Genomic DNA, 20,224 nt, shown 5'->3' with positions numbered 1-20,224 from the left:
GTGGGTCGAGCGAGCCCCCCTGTGGTGGAGGCAGCTCTAAGCTTTTTAATTTAAATTGTCTCTCTAATTTGAATGGATACACTTTAAATCCTTTTACAAGGATCTATTGGAGGGCAAGTCTCATGCCAGCAGCCGCGTAATTCCAGCTCCAGTAGCGTCCACTAAAGCTGCTGCAGTTAAAAAGCTTGTATAAGGATCGAGCTTGGCTGTCCACCGCAAGGCATCCTACCGCCAGTCCCAGCCCATATGCCTTGGGGTGCCTCCTGATGCTCTTCACTGAGTATCCCGTGGTCCCGAAGCATTTCCTTTGAAAAAATTAAGTGTCCAAACTACAGGTGGTGTAGCTTGCTTAACAGCTGGGATAATCCGCTGACTAGCAGACACTGCTACTAGGCACAAAGTATTTCCTGGGCTAGATGCAGTTAAAAATTTGTAATTAGATACTCTCGTTGGATGCTGAGAAAGCATTCTATAGAGTCCCCTGGCACGCCATATATTATTCTCTTAAAAAGCTTGGGGTAGGGGTCTAGGGGACCCTTTTATAGCCAAAATCATGGCCCTGTATCGCAATATGTCACCTAGGCTGAAGATAAATGGAACTGTAGCACCCTGAGGGCTCGGTTGCTACAGAGGTATTGTACCTCACCCAGAGGTGTGATATCTCACTCTCAGGTAAGGATGGAGTGTGGATCAGGACCCGACACCTGCATGCATTACACCACATTGCTGTGGGGCAGGGCGACCAATATGCCCCTGAGATGGGCACAACAGTCCCAGTCCCTGGCTGGAGTGGGGGGAGGGAACACTGAGGAAGGGGAACCCTGTAGTGCAGGAGCAGGGAGGAAGCAGTTCCTGGGTGCATTGAGAAGGGAGTATAAAAGGTGGGCACCATCTTTGTTCAGTGCAGAGAAGTCTGAGCAGAAGTGACAGAGAGCAGGGGCTCTGCATGAGCTCTGCTCCGGAGGCGGGCCTAGTAACAGAGGCCCAGGCCTGGAAGAGGGAGAAGGAAGGAAGAGGAGCGGAGAAGGCTCCAGGAACGAGGAACGAAGGGATCCCAGGGGTGCGGACGGGCAAGTCGCCACCGCACGCCCGAATCCACCTGCGTGGAGGGGTCAGGCCAAAGGGGGAGACCGGTCCCCGAAACTAGTGGAGGCGGGAAACGACCCTCAGCTAGAAACCGGAGGCTGTGACATTTTATGTGGCGCAGCCCCTCGCTACACCCGCTAGGAAGGCACCACATAGGGTCAGGGAAACTGGCGCCAAGTTTACCAAGAGGAGGCCCAAGGCAGCCGGACAGAAGGGTTGGTAAGAAAGGCCAGACAAAGGACACACAAAGGGGGTCCTGTGAAGCGCTCCAAAGTTATCTGGGAGTTGTCTGAGCCCCTCACCTGGTGAGCACAGTACGACGTGGGCAGCCGTTACCTGCAGAAGTGGTCTGGATAATAAGAACTGTGAGTAAAGGCCCTGGACTGCATCACTGACTTCGTGTCGTTACTGCTGCTGCCCTGCACCATCACCCCCATCCTCCGCATACACTGCCCTGAGGCTATACTCCTCCCGTGGGGAGTTATGCTACGCTCTGCTGCACCCACAACACCAGCCTCAGCGGTCTGCCCTGCAGCGGCGGTTCACTCTGACCGCAATCCACGGGTGACATAGTCGGACATTTAAACATCAAAACCACATAAATAGTTCCGCCACTGGTTTGACCGCCCTGAGCCACGGAACCAGGTCGCCGCCACGGAGACTACAACCACCAGCATCCACCAAAAAGGGTCCGGCTCCGGGTGTCCCAAGGCCCAGGGGGTGCGTCAGAACATTTTCATCACCTTTCACAATCACCAATGGGACAAGGCAGGGATGTCCTCTGTCCCCTCTCTTATACATCCTAGTGACGGAGCACCTGCTCTCATCAATTCGCCATAACCCCAATATTAGGTGGATTGAGGTGGGAGGCACCGAGTACAAGTGCTCTCTATTTGCTGATGATGTCCTAGTATATATCACTCAATCACATATATCCATCCCTGCTGTTATGGCTGAAATAGATCACTTTGTTACATGGTCAAATTTTAAAATCAATGCAGCGAAGTCTGAGGCCCTCGATGTCTCCCTCCCCAAATCCATACAGGATTCCATCCAATCCAACTTTCCCTTTGCCTGGCCCTCACAGGGTATCAAATACTTAGGAATTCCTATTCATAGAGACCTCTCCCGTCTATGTTATCTTAATTTTGGGCCCTTTATTGAACAACTCCATACAGACCACGGTTGGCAAGTTAGAACTGTAAGATTCACTACGTGAACCACTGGTGTTTTGTGGAAAAGCACATGTACACTGTGTTCCAAATTATTATGCAAAACGTGTTTAGGAGTAATAAGGGAAGAATTTGTTTGTTTGTCAGTTAAACTCATTGATGGTGATGTGTGTCAGGGCTCTTTATATCACTGTAAGCAATTGCAGACACCTGTGCTAATTAGTTTGGCAGGTGTGTCCAAAGATAGGCAAGACTGCTTAAGAAGGCTGTCACACATTATTAAGCAGCCTACATTTTCCGCCAAAATGGGAAAGAAAAAGGATGTGTCGGCTGCTGAGAAGCAACAAATTGTGGAGTGTTTAGGTCAAGGCATGACTACAATCAACATTGTGCGATGAACAGGATGAAGTGTCTTGGCAATCAAGAAGTATGTAGCTGATTCACAGTACACACGTGTGCGTGCTGATAAGGGCAAATTGAGGACTCTTTCCTACAGGCAATTAAGCCAGGTTAAAAGAGCAGCGGCAAAAAAGCCTTGTCATAGCAGCAGACAAGTTTTTGAAGCTGCTGGTGCCTCCAATGTCCCCCGAACAACAAGATGCAGGGTCCTTCAGAGGTTTGCAGCTGTGCGTACGCCATCCTGTCGACCTCCTCTATCCACTGCACACAAGCAGAAACGGCTCCAGTGGGCCAAACATTACATGAAGACTGATTTCAAAACTGTTTTGTTCACGGATGAGTGCCGTGCAACGCTCGATGGTCCAGATGGATGGAGTGGAGGATGGCTGGTTGATGGACACCCCACGCAAACACGGCTACAGCGCCAACAAGGAGGAAGTGGAGTAATGTTTTGGGCTGGAATCATGGGGAGAGAGATTGTCGGCCCCTTTAGGAACCCTGAAGGGGTAAAGATGAACTCCATAATGTATGTGGAGTTTCTCAAACAGCACTTCCTGCCATGGTTCAAGAAGAAGAACCGTGTATTCCACAGCAAGATCATTTTCATGCATGATAATGCACCGTCTCATGCTGCACATAACACATCTGCATCTCTAGCTGATATGCGCATAAAAGGGGACAAACTTATGGTGTGACCCCCATGCTCCCCTGACCTCTACCCCATTCACAACCTCTGGAGCATCATCAAAAGGAGTGTCTATGATGGCGGGAGGCAGTTCAGATCTAAGCAACAGCCCTGGGAGGGTATTCTGTCCTCATGCAAAACAATTGAAGCAGAAACCATCCAAAACCTGACAAATTCAATGGATGAGAGAGTTCAGAAGCTCCTTTCGAACAAGGGGTCCTATGTGCAAATGTAACATCACCTAGAATAAAGTTTTGAGTTGAAAACTGTTTGATTTCAGTTTCTAATAACCTGCTAATGCTTATAATTTCAAAAATGACTATTTTTTTGGTCTTTATTAAAATGAAAAGGTTGATCGAAGAGTGTGGGGGGTCTAAGAGTGTGGCAACCCCGTAGTCAGGATTACTTCGAATTCTGACAATCTGAGGGTCATGTTGCAGGTAGTGCAGCAAGAAGGCACTTATGTGTCTTGTGCATCTCGGAGCCCCAAAATTATTTTCCGGGCTAGATGCAGCTAAAAATTATTATTAATTTTAAATCTGGTGGAGCTTAGTATAGATGGCCTAATAGAATCAGTACTGCACACTGCTACAAAGCCCAAATTATTTTCCAGCCAAGATACAGATAAACATGATTAGTAATTTTAAATCTGGTGGAGCTTAGTATAGATGGCCTAATAGAATCAGTACTGCACACTGCTACAAAGCCCAAATTATTTTCCAGTCAATATACAGATAAACATGATTAGTAATTTGAAAGCTTAAAAAGGTTGGTGAGGTGATTTTAACCAATCATCAAGCTTTTACTCTCCCCAGGATGACACAGGGGTAGAAAAGTCGTTTCGGATCCATGATTTGTTCATCTTTATGAACGTGAGTCTGTCTACATTATCAGTGGAGAGCCGCTGTCACGGGTGTGTCGCCACGAAGATCGTCACGATTACACAGCCTGACTTCTCGCAGCTGACTTTTTGGTGCTTTGTGTTTTCGGCAGTGAGGGAGTTAATTTTCTCTCTCTCTGTGCTAGACGAGGTCCAGCCTCGCCCAGCTGCAATCAATGCTGCTGTAGTGAGTCTCCTTCAAATGCCTGCTGGTCTGTTTGGGAAGTGTCGGTGAAAGCATTTCATACAGACTTACAGAGCGGATCGTGGTATTTGGAGTTTCTGAGATAAGTGTATTTGGAGTCTTTTTTCCCTTCCTCGCTTTATCATTTATCTCCTTTCCCGTCCCTTGCAGAGTGAAGAGTCGTCGGAAAACTGTTGATCCCAGGTTGTGTGGTGGACGGCAATCTGGGAGTAGGTATTTCGTCCCTAGGTTCGTCTCAGTTTCTCGTACCGGCGGAGGTGGTGGTGGGTACGAGAACTGAGAGGATATCTGTTCTTCTGGATAGTGGGGCCGGGGCTAATCTGGTTGATGCTCGGTTTGCCCGGGTTCAAGGTATGCGATTGAGTGAGTTGGCTAAACCCATCCCCATATTCTCGATCGATGCCAGGCCTCTCGGTCAGGGAAGTTTTTTGCAAGCTGTGCATGACGTAAAACTTCAAGTGGGGGCGATACATAAAGAACTGTTGTCTTGCTACGTGTTGGAGGGTCTTCCCACTCCTATAGTGTTGGGCCTTCCTTGGTTAACTAAGCATAACCCGGTTATTAATTGGCAAACCAGAGAGATAAGCCAATGGAGTAAATTCTGTAATAAAAACTGCATGAACACGGTCATCGGTGCGGTTACTCCTTGGGTCTTACCTCCATTTCTGGCGGACTTTGAGGATGTATTCTCGGAGAAAGGGTGTCGGGAACTACCTCCTCATCGCGAGTATGACTGTTCTGTAAAATTGCTCCCTGAGGCCAAGTTACCTAAAGCTAGGTTGTATAACCTTTCTGGTCCTGAGAGGCAGGCCATGAAGGATTATATTTCAGAAAGTCTGGCTAAGGGGCATATTAGACCTTCATCTTCACCGGTGGCTGCGGGGTTCTTCTTTGTTAAGAAGAAAGATGGAGGCCTACGCCCTTGCCTGGATTTCCGTGAACTTAATCGGATTACGGTCCGAGATCCATATCCGCTCCCACTTATTCCCGATCTCTTTAATCAGATCGTGGGCGCCAAATGGTTCTCTAAGTTGGATCTCAGGGGGGCGTACAATCTGATTAGGATGAAGGAGGGGGATGAGTGGAAGACGGCGTTTAACACTCCGGAGGGGCATTATGAGAACCTTGTCATGCCATTCGGTCTGACTAATGCCCCGGCGGTGTTCCAACACTTTGTTAATGACATTTTTCGCCGCCTGGTGGGACAGTTTGTTGTCGTATATCTGGATGATATCTTAATTTACTCGCCGGATCTGGTGTCTCATCAGGAGCACGTTAGGCAGGTGTTACAGATCTTGCGGGATAATAAACTGTATGCCAAATGGGAAAAGTGTGTGTTCGCCGTACAGGAACTCCAGTTTTTAGGCTTCCTGGTTTCAGCGTCCGGTTTTCGTATGGACCCTGGGAAAGTGCGGGCAGTTCTTGAGTGGGATCGGCCAGAGAATCTTAAGGCACTACAACGTTTCCTGGGGTTTGCTAATTATTACCGGAAGTTCATTCGTAATTTCTCGTCCATGGTTAAGCCTCTCACAGACATGACTAAAAAGGGGACGGATTTTTCTAGGTGGTCTGACAAGGCTTGTCAAGCATTCTCCTGCTTGAAAAAATGTTTTGCCTCGGCACCCATACTCATTCAACCTGATGCGTCACAGCCATTCATTGTAGAGGTAGACGCTTCCGAGGTAGGGGTGGGAGCAGTATTGTCACAAGGTTCGTCCCCTGGTAAGTGGCATCCGTGCGCCTTTTTCTCTAAAAAATTGTCGTCCGCTGAGAGGAATTACGATGTCGGCAATAGGGAACTCTTGGCCATTAAGTTAGCTTTTGAGGAGTGGCGCCATTTTTTGGAGGGGGCAGTCCATCCGGTCACCGTCATCACCGATCACAAGAACCTGCTATATCTGGAGTCCGCGAAACGTCTGAATCCCAGACAAGCTAGGTGGTCATTGTTTTTTACCAGGTTTAATTTTGTCGTTACATATCGTCCTGGGTCAAAAAATGTAAAGGCGGATGCCTTATCTCGCAGTTTCCCTGGGGCCGGGAATACAGACGACCCGATTCCTATCCTTCAGGAGGGGGTGGTGGTTTCGGCAGTATGCTCTGAGCTGGAGGAGGAGGTATTGGAGGCTCAGGGGGACGCCCCTGTTGGACCTCCGGGGAGACTGTTTGTTCCAGATCAGTTGCGACAAAAGGTGATCGAGGCACACCATAACTCAGTTTTGGCAGGACACCCGGGGAGTAAAGCAACTGTGGATCTCCTCTCGCGTCGGTTTTGGTGGCCTAACTTACATAAGGAGGTGGTAACTTTTGTCGCGTCCTGTGGGGTTTGTGCGCGCTCTAAGACCTCACATACCCGTCCGTCTGGGGTCCTCTTACCTTTGAAGATCCCGGAGCGTCCTTGGACTCATCTGTCTATGGACTTTATTACGGACCTCCCTCCGTCTTCGGGTAAAACGGTCATACTCGTTGTAGTGGACAGGTTCAGCAAGATGGCACATTTTATCGCTCTTCCGGCTCTCCCTAATGCTAAAACTCTTGCGCAGGTGTTCATTGGGGAGATTGTGAGGCTTCACGGGGTACCCTCCGATGTGGTGTCTGATCGGGGGTCTCAGTTTGTGTCCAAGTTCTGGAAGGCGTTTTGTGCACGGCGGGGGATGCATTTGTCATTCTCATCGGCTTTTCACCCTCAGACCAATGGTCAGACGGAACGTATGAACCAGAGCTTGGAGACATATCTCCGGTGTTTTGTGTCAGAGAACCAGGAGGACTGGGCTTCTTTCTTACCTCTGGCAGAGTTTGCTCTTAATAATAGGCGGAGCGAGTCCACTGGTAAGTCCCCGTTTTTTGGGGCATATGGTTTTCACCCCCAGTTTTGTACTTTCAGTAGGGGGGGCTCTTCGGGGGTTCCTGAGGAGGAACGATTTTCCTCATCACTCGCTTCAGTATGGAGAGGGGTGCTGAAGAATCTGAATACTATGGGGAACCGATACAAACGTATGGCTGATAGGAGGAGAGTGTCTGGTCCGGACCTAAGTGTGAACGATCGGGTATGGTTGTCTACCAGGAATATTAAACTTAAGGTTCCCTCCTGGAAACTGGGTCCCAGGTTCATCGGGCCGTACAGAATCAGTTCTATTATTAATCCGGTGGCATTCCGTCTTGACCTCCCCCCTACGTTTAAAATTCACAACGTGTTCCACAGATCGTTGCTTAAGAGGTATGTGGCGCCGGTGGTACCGTCACCTTTACCTCCCCCTCCAGTGGTGGTCAATGGTAACTTGGAGTTCCAGGTATCAAGGGTCATCGATTCACGTTTTAATCGCCGGTCCCTTCAGTACCTGGTTCATTGGAAAGGGTATGGTCCTGAGGAGAGGATGTGGGTTCCTGCGTCGGATATTAACGCAGACCGATTAGTTCGGGCCTTCCACACGACTCACCCGGAAAAACCTGGCCCTGAGGGTCCGGAGGCCCCTCGTAGAAGGGGGGGTACTGTCACGGGTGTGTCGCCACGAAGATCGTCACGATTACACAGCCTGACTTCTCGCAGCTGACTTTTTGGTGCTTTGTGTTTTCGGCAGTGAGGGAGTTAATTTTCTCTCTCTCTGTGCTAGACGAGGTCCAGCCTCGCCCAGCTGCAATCAATGCTGCTGTAGTGAGTCTCCTTCAAATGCCTGCTGGTCTGTTTGGGAAGTGTCGGTGAAAGCATTTCATACAGACTTACAGAGCGGATCGTGGTATTTGGAGTTTCTGAGATAAGTGTATTTGGAGTCTTTTTTCCCTTCCTCGCTTTATCATTTATCTCCTTTCCCGTTGGTGTTCCCTCTGTTGTAGTTGTGTAGTTTTTGTATGCAAGGTGGTTTTGGTTTTTCCCTTGTACTGTCTCGTTCGTCTAAGTACAGTGTGTGGGCATATTATTACTTGTCCTCTTTTGTTGTGATCGGGGTCCTTCTCAGGACTAGATTACTTAGGTGCAGGGATCCTCAGGAGGTAGGGGTTACGCTGGCGGCCTGGACCTCTGTACCTTTAACAGTACCTCCAGGTTGAGGGATTAGTCAGGGCCCCAGCTTAGGGTCAGCTTAGGCCCCCTACCTCCAGTATACAGAGACAGCGTGACATTCGCGTGCGCTTATCTGTCAGCACACCACCAGCAGCACTGAACACACGTTCAGACAGAACGCTGGCTGCGGGGCATGACAAGATCTCCAAGGCGTAAGTGGCTAGCTCCAGCCATTTATCCAGATTGGAAGCCCAAAAAGAGCAAGGGTCCAGTGACACAGTCATGGCTTCAATGTTTACTTGGAGATACTCCTGTACCATCGTCTCTAGGCGTTGACTATGTGTCAGACTTCTTGTCTCCTGTGGCCTTGCAAAGGATGGGCTAAAAAAGTGGTGAAATGATTCCGCAAAATTGATGTTACCAGCAGATACTGTGTTTCTGTTACGGTTTGAGTGCTGAACACTCGACGGTCCCACGGTTGGCAAGTTGGAACTGTGAGATTCACTACGTGCACCACTGGTGTTTTGTGGAAAAGCACATGTAAGATTCTGCAACAGTCTCTGCTGATACTCCTGCATGCGTGCATCCCTTTCTATGGCAGGAATTATTTCGGAAAATTTACTTTTGTACCGGGGATCTAACAGTGTGGCAACCCAGTAGTCAGTATTATTTCTAATTCTCACAATTCGAGGGTCATGTTGCAGGTAGTGCAGCAAGAAGGCACTCATGTGTCTTGCGCATCCAGGAGCACCAAGTCCCTGTTGTGTTGGTGGCGAGGTAACCATCATGCTTCCTTCCTTTGTCCTCTCCCCCCAACCTCGCACAACAGAAATGTGATCAAGGTCTCCCTCATCTGATGAGTCTTCCATCAGTTCGTCCTCCACTTCTTCCTGGGCTCCTGCACCTTCCTCACTAGTTTGGCTGCTACCATGCGCCCTGGTAAAACCATCTCCCCCACCCTCACATGCCTGCCGCCTTGGTGCTGCCGACCGTCTGGACCTTGCAGATGTTAGCCCTTCCGCATACAACTCCTCCTCCTCTACTTCCTCCACCTCCTCTTGTGCCACCACCTGACTCTGAATTCTGTTTAACATGTGCTCCAGCATGTAAATCACCGGAATAGTCATGCTGATAATGGCATCGTCAGCACTAAACATCTTCGTCGCCATTTCAAAACTGTGCAGAAGGGTGCATAGGTCCCTGATCTGAGACCACTCCTCCAGCGTGATTTGCCCCACCTCTGGATCTCGTTGGCCCAGGCTATACGTCAGAACGTATTGCACCAGGGCTTGTCGGTGCTGCCACAGTCGCTGCAACATGTGCAGAGTTGAATTCCACCGGGTAGGCACATCGCATTTTAGCCGGTGAAGTGGCAGGCCCAACGACTTCTGTAGAGATGTAAGTCGCTGAGCTGCGGGATGCGAACGGCGGAAGTGAGCACACAGTGACCGTGCCCTCTGCAGAAGGCCATCTAGTCCGGGATAGTGGGCTAAAAATTGCTGGACAACCAGGTTCAACACGTGAGCCATACAAGGCACGTGTGTGACATTGCCCCCGGCGAAGGGCCGCACCCAGGTTTGCAGCATTGTCGCACACGGCCTTCCCTGGTTTCAGGTCCAGTGGAGACAACCATTCATGAAATTGGTTCTCCAGAGCTGACCACAACTCCTCAGCTGTGTGACTCACATTTCCCAGACATTTCAAAGTAAAAACCGCCTGATGACGTTGAGCCCTACTGCCAGCATAGTAAGGAGGTGTGCAGGATCCCTTCTGCGCAGTTAGAAAGCTTTTGGCATGACCAGACAGGCTTTGGGTGCAGGTGGAGGACCGAGAGGAGGTTGAGGAGGCAGAAGCAGTAGAGGAACTTTGAGATAAAGAGGATTGATGCACAACTCGTGGGGATGGCAAGACTTGGACAGCAGCCCCTTGTCCTGCTGTCAGTTACCCAGTGCCCAGTCAGCGACATGTAACGCCCCTGTCCATGCCTACTCATCCAAGTGTCTGTGGTGAAATGCACCCTGTCACACACAGAGTTTCTCAAAGAAGCGGTGATGTTGTGTGCGACATGCTGGTGGAGCGCAGGCACACCTTTCTTTGAGAAGTAGTGCCGACTGGGCATCTGGTACTGGGGCACTGCGACGGACATAAGGTCTCGAAAATCCTCTGTGTCCACCAGGCGGAAAGGCAGCATTTCTGTAGCCAAGAGCTTGCAGATGGTGAAATTCAACCTCTTAGCTTTCTCATGGCTATGAGGAAATGGTCTTTTATTTGTCCACATCTGAGGGACCGAGGGCTGGCTGTTGTGCTTAGACGGGGTTGATAAGGGTGTCCCCGGCAAACTGCCGGTCTGTGAGGAAGATGCAGGCGGACATGTTAGGTTGCCTTGATCCAAAGGTGGTGCTATCGATGTCGGACAGCGCTCAACACCAGCTGGTGTTACCACCTCCAAAGAAAATGATGACCTGCCAATCACGCTGGCTGTTGCGGGTAAAGAGGTGGCGTCCCAAAACAGGTGTGACTGCTGTCGCATTGTAGCACAGTGAGCTTCCCACTGCAACTTATGCTTCATGTCCATGTGCCGGTTCATGCATGAAGTACTCAAACTATGTATTTTTTGGCCTCTACTTAGCTTTTGCTGACAAATGTTACAGATAACACGAGTTGGGTCATCTTTATCGATCTGAAAAAATGCCCAGGCTATGCAAGGCTTAGCACCCATGCGACCTGAAGAGCCACCACGACTTGTGGTGAGAGGCAGAGTTGTGTTTGAGGAAGCAGTTGTTGACGTGCTTCCAGTACTACGTCTCTGTCCAGGAAGGCGCAACCTGACCATTCTCCTCCACCTCCTCTGCTGACCTCATCTCTTGGCTGACTGTGGGTTGACAGTAAGTGGGATCTCCAACCTCATCATCATCACCCTGTGTGTTGTCACACCCGTCGTCCTCAGAGCCAACCTGTTCCTGCCCTGACAAAAAACTCAAGTTGTCGCTCCAATCAGGTATTTGAGTCTTATCATCGTCTTCCTCATTGTCTCCACCAACAGGAATTACAGTTTGGGAATGAGGGTCTACATTATGGTCAGAACCTTCTGCGTCTGGTCTTGGATCCGACTCATAAAGATTCTGGGCATCGGTGCAGATCATTTCCTCGTCTGGATTCACAGAAGCGCTGGAGCCGACCTCTGATTCCCAGGCTATAGTATGAGTAAACAGCTCTGCAGACTCAACCATCTGTTCTACCTCATACTCAGACGGGCAGCTGGAGATTTGTGAGCTGTGAGGAAGCAAGTGCGATTGGGGTGACACCTCTGAGGACTGGAGTATTTGTGATGTTGAAGTTGATGTGGAGGAGAGCCCACTTAAAGGAGCACTTGATATCCGTTGAATAATCTGCTGTTTTTGTGCCTCATCTGGAATTTGTAGCGATTGGCTTGGCCGTAAGAAAGGGATCTTATCACATTGTCCGCTAAAAGAAGTAGACATTTTAGTTTGGCTGGAAGATGGTCTTTCTTCTGCAGATGTTACTGTTGCTTTAACACCTACCCCACGGACACAACCTTTTTTCCCCTTCCCAATACGCAAATTCCCCTTTCCACCAGCAGCAGGCCTTTTTCCACTCATTTTGGTGGTTAACTAATTCACACCTCTGGAGTTGTTTGCACAAAAAAACAATGGATGGGAACCGAGCAGAGCTGAGTGGCCAAACTGTGGTATTAGGCCAAAACTATTGGCTGGGTTAGATGCAGAAAAAAATTATATTCAATTTGCAACCTGATGGAGGTCTGTATAGATGGATTAATAGACCAAGTCCTACAGAATGCTAGAAGCCCAAATATTTTTTCAGAGCTAGATGCAGAAAAAAATTATATTAAATTTGCAACCTGATGGAGGTCAGTATAGATGGACTATGTAACGGGTCTGGGAGGTGGAACCTCTGAGCTACGATACAAAGGGGCAGTCCTTGTAAGGAAGCGGGTGGCTCCCAGGGTAGGCGGGCAGGTAGTCACGGCAAGTGACGGGGACAGTCTCTGCGTAGAAGGGCAGGAAGTCACGGCAAGTGACGGGGACTGTCTCTGGGTAGAAGGGCAGGAGGTCACGGCAAGTGACGGGGACAGTCTCTGGGTAGGGGGGCAGGAGGTCACGGCAAGTGACGGAAACAGTCTCTTGACAGGCGGGTGGTCACGGCAAGTGACGGCGAAGCCTCCAGATAGGCTAGCAGGCGGGTAGCAGGTGGACGCTCCCAGGTGAGCGGGCAAGAGTCTCTGGACAGGCAGGTGGTCACAGCAAGTGACGGCAGAGCCTCCAGGTAGGCTAGCAGGCAGGTAGCAGGCGGACGCTCCCAGGTGAGCGGGCAAGAGTCTCTGGACAGGCAGGTGGTCACAGCAGGTGACGGCAGAGCCTCCAGGTAGGCTAGCAGGCAGGTAGCAGGCGGACGCTCCCAGGTGAGCGGGTAAGAGTCTTTGGACAGGCAGGTGGTCACAGCTTGTGATGGCAGAGCCTCCAGGTAGGCTAGCAGGCAGGCAGCAGGCGGACGCTCCCAGGTGAGCGGGTAAGAGTCTCTGGGCAGGCAGGTGGTCACAGCACGTGACGGCATAGCCTCCAGGTAGGTTAGCAGGCAGGTAGCAGATGAGCGCTCCCAGGTGAGCGGGCAATCAGATCCATAGACAGACTGGCAGGGCCGGTAGGCAGACTGTCGGACCGCAGGAATGCAAGTAGATAGACAAGTATCAGGCAGGTATCAAGCAGGAATCTGGCAGGTAACTGGCAGGTAACTGGCAGGTAACTGGTAACGGGACCTGAAGGCTGAAGCAGAGTGATAGACTATGGAACAACATTGCTCGGGCACCTCCATTTTGGAGGAGGTGCCTTATATATGGTGAGGTCCTCCGGCCATTGGCCGGGGACTCCTTAGGACGGCGCGCGCGGCCCCTTTAAGCACAGTGGCCGGGAAGCAGCGCGCGCTGCCAGCAGAGCGGGAGGAGGACGCCAGGCACGGAGCGGAGAGGTGAGGGGAACAGCGTCCCTGCCTAGCAGGAGGCAGGGACACCGACGCTACAGTACCCCCCCTTTAGGCCCCCCCTTTTTTAGGCCAGACAGAAATTTATCAAGGATGAGAGGGGCATGGATGTTCTCCCAGGGCTCCCAAGTTCTCTCCTCAGGACCAAACCCCTTCCAATCCACTAGAAAAAAGGTCTTTCCTCTTACCCTTTTGGTGGCCAGAATGTTCTCTACCTCAAACTCATTTTCAGCGGAAACCGGAGCAGGAGGCGTACCTGTAGACTTGGAAAAAGAGTTAAGTACCACGGGTTTGAGGAGAGATACATGGAAGGAGTTAGGGATCCGCAAGTTGGCCGGGAGTTTCAATTTATAGGCCATTGGGTTGATTTGTTTGTTAACTTCCCGTGGGCCGATGAACCGAGGCCCTAACTTGTAGGAAGGAATCTTGAGCCGGACATACTTGGACGAGAGCCAGACTTTATCTCCAGGACGGAATTGTGGAGGATCCAGGCGTTTTTTGTCAGCGTGTTTTTTCATCCGCTCGGACGAGTGAAGGAGTGCGGATCGGGTACTCTCCCAAATGGAGGAGAATTCGCTAACGAGAGATTCCGCAGCCGGATTGTCCACCGAGGTGGAGACGGGAAATGGGATCCGAGGATGCTGACCGAAGACTACAAAAAATGGGGATTTGGAGGAAGATTCGCTCTCGTGATTATTGTAAGAGAACTCGGCCCATGGTAGGAGATCCACCCAGTCCGAATGGTGGGCATTAACGAAGTGCCGGAGGTAACTGGTCAGGATCTGATTGATCCGCTCCACTTGACCATTGGACTGTGGGTGGTAAGCGGAGGAGAAGTCCAGGGTGACGTCCAGCAGCTTACATGTGGCTCTCCAGAAGCGTGAGGTGAACTGAACCCCACGATCCGACACGATGTGGAGGGGCAGGCCATGGAGACGGAAGATGTGGCGGATAAAGTCTTTAGCCAGCTCGGGTGCAGACGGGAGGCCCGGCAGGGGAATGAAGTGAGCCATCTTGGAAAAGCGGTCAGCGACCACCCAAATGACCGTACAACCGGCAGAGACAGGGAGATCCGTTATAAAGTCCATAGCTATATGCTGCCACGGGGCAGCAGGTACTGGAAGAGGAAGGAGGCGACCGGCTGGCAGATGTCTCGGAACCTTGTTGCGGGCGCAGGACACACAGGCTGAAACAAAGTCTATTACGTCCTTGTGCAGGGTAGGCCACCAGTAATGCCGGGTAATAAGCTGGAGGGTCTTTTTCTGACCGGCGTGGCCAGCTAGCTTAGACGAGTGACCCCAGTGTAGGATCTTCTTCCGATCAGGTACGGTTACGAACGTCTTATCGGGAGGGAGACGATTTAGATTCACGGGGGCCACCTGCATTACTCTGGCGGGATCAATGATGTGCTTAGGCTCCTCCTCTAGATCAGACACCAGGAAGGATTGGGACAAGGCGTCAGCTTTGATGTTTTTGTCTGCCGGGTGAAAATGAAGAACGAAATCAAAGCGGCAAAAAACAAGGACCACCGGGCTTGGCGCGGGTTAAGTCTCTGGGCGCTCTGGAGGTAAGCCAAGTTCTTGTGGTCCGTGTAAATAATTACTGGGTGAAGAGCCCCCTCGAGCAGGTAACGCCACTCCTCCAGTGCCAGCTTAATGGCCAATAACTCTCGGTCTCCTATAGAATAATTGCGCTCAGAAGGGGAGAAGAGTTTGGAGAAGAAGCCGCAAGTTACCATTCTTCCGGAAGACGACTTTTGGGTAGGTACCGCTCCGGCTCCAGAGGAGGAGGCGTCCACCTCCAGGAAGAATTGTTTGTTGCCGTCCGGACGATGCAGGAAGATGGGGCGGAAGAGAAAGCCTGTTTTAAGGAAAGAAAGGCTTCCTCTGCTTCGGGCGGCCATTCTCTGGGATTAGTGCCCTTATGGGTGAGCGCAGAGATTGGGGCAGTCCGGGAAGAGAAGTGCGGTATGAAGAGGCGGTAGTAGTTGGCGAAGCCCAGGAACCGCTGAATAGCCTTCAACCCCTCTGGTCGGGGCCACTTCTGGATGGCAGACAGTTTCTCAGGATCCATTCGTAGGCCGGTCTGAGAGATTATGTAGCCCAAGAACGGAAGCGAGGTCTGCTCAAAGAGGCACTTCTCATATTTAGCGTAGAGGTGGTTCTGCCTGAGCCTGAGCAGGACCTGACGAACATCCCTCCGGTGAGTGAGAAGATCCGGAGAGAAGACCAAGATGTCGTCCAGGTACACCACTACGCAAGAGTAGAGAAGGTCCCGGAAGATGTCATTGACCAACTCTTGAAAGACGGTGGGAGCGTTACAGAGACCGAAGGGCATTACCAGATATTCATAGTGGCCGTCCCGGGTGTTGAATGCCGTCTTCCATTCATCCCCCTGACGGATACGGACCAGGTTATACGCCCCACGGAGGTCCAGCTTGGTGAAGATTCTAGCCCCCCTCATACGGTCAAATAATTCCGGAATGAGCGGAAGGGGGTATTTATTCTTCACCGTGATCTGATTAAGGCCTCTATAGTCTATACAGGGACGGAATGAGCCGTCCTTCTTTTTGACGAAGAAGAAGCCTGCTCCCGCCGGGGAGGTCGATTTCCGGATAAATCCCCGGGCCAGATTCTCCTCAATATATTCAGACATGAACCGGGTCTCAGCAGCGGACAAAGGGTAAATACGCCCACGGGGAGGAGTAGGGCCGGGCATCAGGTCGATTGGGCAGTCGTATGGTCTATGAGGGGGTAATGTCTCTGCCTCCTTTTTATTAAAGACGTCCGCATAAGACCAATAGGGAACCGGAAGACCAGGTAGATTGGCTGGGGTAGGAGAAGGACGGACAGGATGGACGGGAACTAAACAAGTCTTATGGCAGTCCTGTCCGCAGCGAAGGACTTCTCCGGTCTGCCAATCAAGCACGGGTGCATGTTTCTGAAGCCAAGGTAGGCCTAGCAAGAGGGCGTGAGAGAGTCCAGACAGGACATGAAAGAAGATGCTCTCAGAGTGCAGCATTCCCACCTGCAGGGTTATGGATTCGGTGATGAGTTGGATGGGATGTGGTAAGAGGCCCCCATCTACGGCAGCGACAGACAAGGGTACAGCTAGAGGTTTGGTGGGAATGCGGTATTTCTCTACCAGGGACTGAGAAATGAGATTTCCGGCAGCTCCAGAGTCAAGTTGGGCTAGTTCAAAATAACGGTTCTCCCCGCAGATGATAGAGACCGACAGCAACAGAGATGGAGAGGGTTTACTCTTGTCTAGGATGACCTCTCTGAGCGATCCTAGACACAGGCGTTTCCCGACCTCTCCGGGCAGGAACGGATCCGGTGCTCCTTACTGCCACAGTAGAAGCAGCTCCCCTCGGCTCGGCGTAACTCTTGACGGGTCTTGACCATCTTGGTCTGGTCGACCTGCATAGGCTCGGGTGAGTGCGCCTGGGGAGTAGCGGGAGAAGTGACAGGTTTCTGAAAGGTAGGGGCTAGACGTGGAAACCTCCTCTCACGGGTGACCTCTTTGGCGCGTTCCTGGATCCGGATGTCAATCCGGGTGGCAAGAGTTATTAAGTCGTCGAGAGTGGTAGGTATGTCCCGACCGGCGAGTTCATCTTTAATACAGCCGGACAGACCCTCCCAAAAGACAGACACCAGGGCGTCGCTATCCCAGGCCAGCTCCGAAGCAAGGGTACGGAACCGTATGGCATATTGGCCCACGGTGAGATTTCCTTGATGGAGGCGTAGCAGAGATGATGCGGATGAGGTCTTCCGTCCGGGTTCGTCGAAGACTTTCCGGAAAGCCGTGAGAAAGGCTGGCAGGTTGGACACCAGGGGGTCTCCTCTCTCCCATAGAGGATTTAGCCAAGCCAGTGCCTCCCCCGTGAGATGGGACAAGATGAAGGTTACTTTGGCCCGGTCGGAGATAAACTGGTGGGACAGGAGTTCAAAGTGCAGGATGCACTGGTTTATGAAGCCCCGAGCTTGAGCGGGGTCGCCTCCGAAGCGAGGAGGTGCAGAAAGCCGGGGTCCGGGGCAGGATGCCAGGGTATTGGTGAGCAGCGGCGCTGCCGGGCTGCGAGTCATGACACTAGCGGTGGTTGCTGGTGGAGCAGTCAGAGTGTCCAGGCGAGAGTTGACATTCCGCAGATGACTCAGGATGGACTCCTGTTGGGACCTCTGACGGGACAGTTCATGACATAGGTCCGAGAGCGAGGGAGCTTGGGTGCCACCGGGTTCCATGGCCCGAGCAAACTGTAACGGGTCTGGGAGGTCTGAGCTACGATACAAAGGGGCAGTCCTTGTAAGGAAGCGGGTGGCTCCCAGGGTGGCGGGCAGGTAGTCACGGCAAGTGACGGGGACAGTCTCTGGGTAGAAGGGCAGGAGGTCACGGCAAGTGACGGGGACAGTCTCTGGGTAGAAGGGCAGGAGGTCACGGCAAGTGACGGGGACAGTCTCTGGGTAGGGGGGCAGGAGGTCACGGCAAGTGACGGGAACAGTCTCTTGACAGGCGGGTGGTCACGGCAAGTGACGGCGAAACCTCCAGATAGGCTAGCAGGCGGGTAGCAGGTGGACGCTCCCAGGTGAGCGGGCAAGAGTCTCTGGACAGGCAGGTGGTCACAGCAAGTGACGGCAGAGCCTCCAGGTAGGCTAGCAGGCAGGTAGCAGGCGGACGCTCCCAGGTGAGCGGGCAAGAGTCTCTGGACAGGCAGGTGGTCACAGCAGGTGACGGCAGAGCCTCCAGGTAGGCTAGCAGGCAGGTAGCAGGCGGACGCTCCCAGGTGAGCGGGTAAGAGTCTCTGGACAGGCAGGTGGTCACAGCTCGTGATGGCAGAGCCTCCAGGTAGGCTAGCAGGCAGGTAGCAGGCGGACGCTCCCAGGTGAGCGGGTAAGAGTCTCTGGGCAGGCAGGTGGTCACAGCACGTGACGGCAGAGCCTCCAGGTAGGCTAGCAGGCAGGTAGCAGGCAGGTAGCAGGCGGACGCTCCCAGGTGAGCGGGTAAGAGTCTCTGGGCAGGCAGGTGGTCACAGCACGTGACGGCAGAGCCTCCAGGTAGGCTAGCAGGCAGGTAGCAGATGAGCGCTTCCAGGTGAGCGGGCAATCAGATCCATAGACAGACTGGCAGGGCTGGTAGGCAGACTGTCGGACCGCAGGAATGCAAGTAGATAGACAAGTATCAGGCAGGTATCAAGCAGGAATCTGGCAGGTAACTGGCAGGTAACTGGCAGGTAACTGGTAATGGGACCTGAGGGCTGAAGCAGAGTGATAGACTATGCAACAACATTGCTCGGGCACCTCCATTTTGGAGGAGGTGCCTTATATATGGTGAGGTCCTCCGGCCATTGGCCGGGGACTCCTTAGGACGGCGCGCACGGCCCCTTTAAGAGAGGGGAGCGCGCGCGCGCCCTAAGCACAGTGGCCGGGAAGCAGCGCGCGCTGCCAGCAGAGCGGGAGGAGGACGCCGGGCACGGAGCGGAGAGGTGAGGGGAACAGCGTCCCTGCCTAGCAGGAGGCAGGGACGCGGACACTACAGACTATTAGAACAAGTCCCACACACTGCTAGAAGCCCAAATATTTTTTCAGAGCTAGATGCAGAAAAAAATTATATTCAATTTGCAACCTGATGGAGGTCAGTATATATGTACTAATAGAATGATGCTATGCCCAAAAGGTTTTACTTCACTAGGTGCAGTAAAAAAATTGGTATTCTATACACAGGTGGTGTAGCTTGCAACACAGATAGGCTACTCCACTGACTAACACACTCTGCAATAGGCCAAAAAGGATTAGCTTTGCTAGATTTAGCCAAATGCTGTGAAAAAAACTTGCACAGCACTGGCACAGACCTGCCTGGCAAAAACTGATAGGAACTGATGTAACTTAGTCCTGAAAAAGACTGCAATTACAATTAGTCTTTACTCCCAACCTATCTATTTAAGAGCACAGACCTGCCTGATAAAAGTTGTAGGAAATGCTGTAACCTAGTCCTTAAAAGGACTGCAATCACAACTATTCCCTACTCCCAAGCTATCTGTAGATTTGTGCGAAAATTGGCTTGAAATTAACAATGTATAGCGCACACAGCAACAGCGGTGCCGTCTAACACGCAGCTGCAGCAGTGAGAAAATGGTGGCGACGGGGAAAATGGCTGGGTCTTATAGGGCAAGGACATGTGACATACACTGCCAATGACACATGCCCTTGCTTGTGTGAAAAAAAGCACTTCGCTCCGTGTGTGCTCTGCTGATAGGCTGACAGATTGCACCTCCCCACTGTAAATGCGGGAAAGAGAAAAATAAATGGAGATCTTAATTATTCCTGTAGAGATCCATCCCCTGCCCCTCCCCCCGCCCCGCTGTACACTCAAACTGCGTATTAACTAGTGTTGAGCCACCCCCGTAGTGTTCGAGTTCGGTTCGGTTCGTCGAACACCCGTGTGTTCGCCGAACTGTTCGTCGAACTGTTCGTCGAACACCTTCGAACACCGTTAAAACCAATGGCAGGCAAACAAAAACACATAGAAACACATAGAAAACACCTTCAAAGGTGTCCAAAAGCTGACAAACTGCTCAGAAGACACAACTAACACATGGAAAAGTGACAAGTACATATAGTCATGCGAAAAGAAAAGAGGTGGAGGAGTAAAAGGAGGGGGAGACACAGATATAGGCATGTCATGCCCTTCTAAAATCCAAAAAGTGAGAAGCCGAGACGGCCAGTCCGCTCCTGCCCGTGCCACCTCCGTGTCGCCGGGTTTGTGCCAGAGCCGCGGTGAACCCTGACGGCCA

This window comes from Phyllobates terribilis, unplaced genomic scaffold, assembly GCF_046119375.1.
Source record: "Phyllobates terribilis strain yellow unplaced genomic scaffold, ASM4611937v1 Scaffold_11__3_contigs__length_659146591, whole genome shotgun sequence".
NCBI classification, from domain to species: Eukaryota; Metazoa; Chordata; class Amphibia; order Anura; family Dendrobatidae; genus Phyllobates; species Phyllobates terribilis.
The sequence above is the reverse complement of the archived record's forward strand: the minus strand, read 5'-3'. Positions refer to the sequence as shown.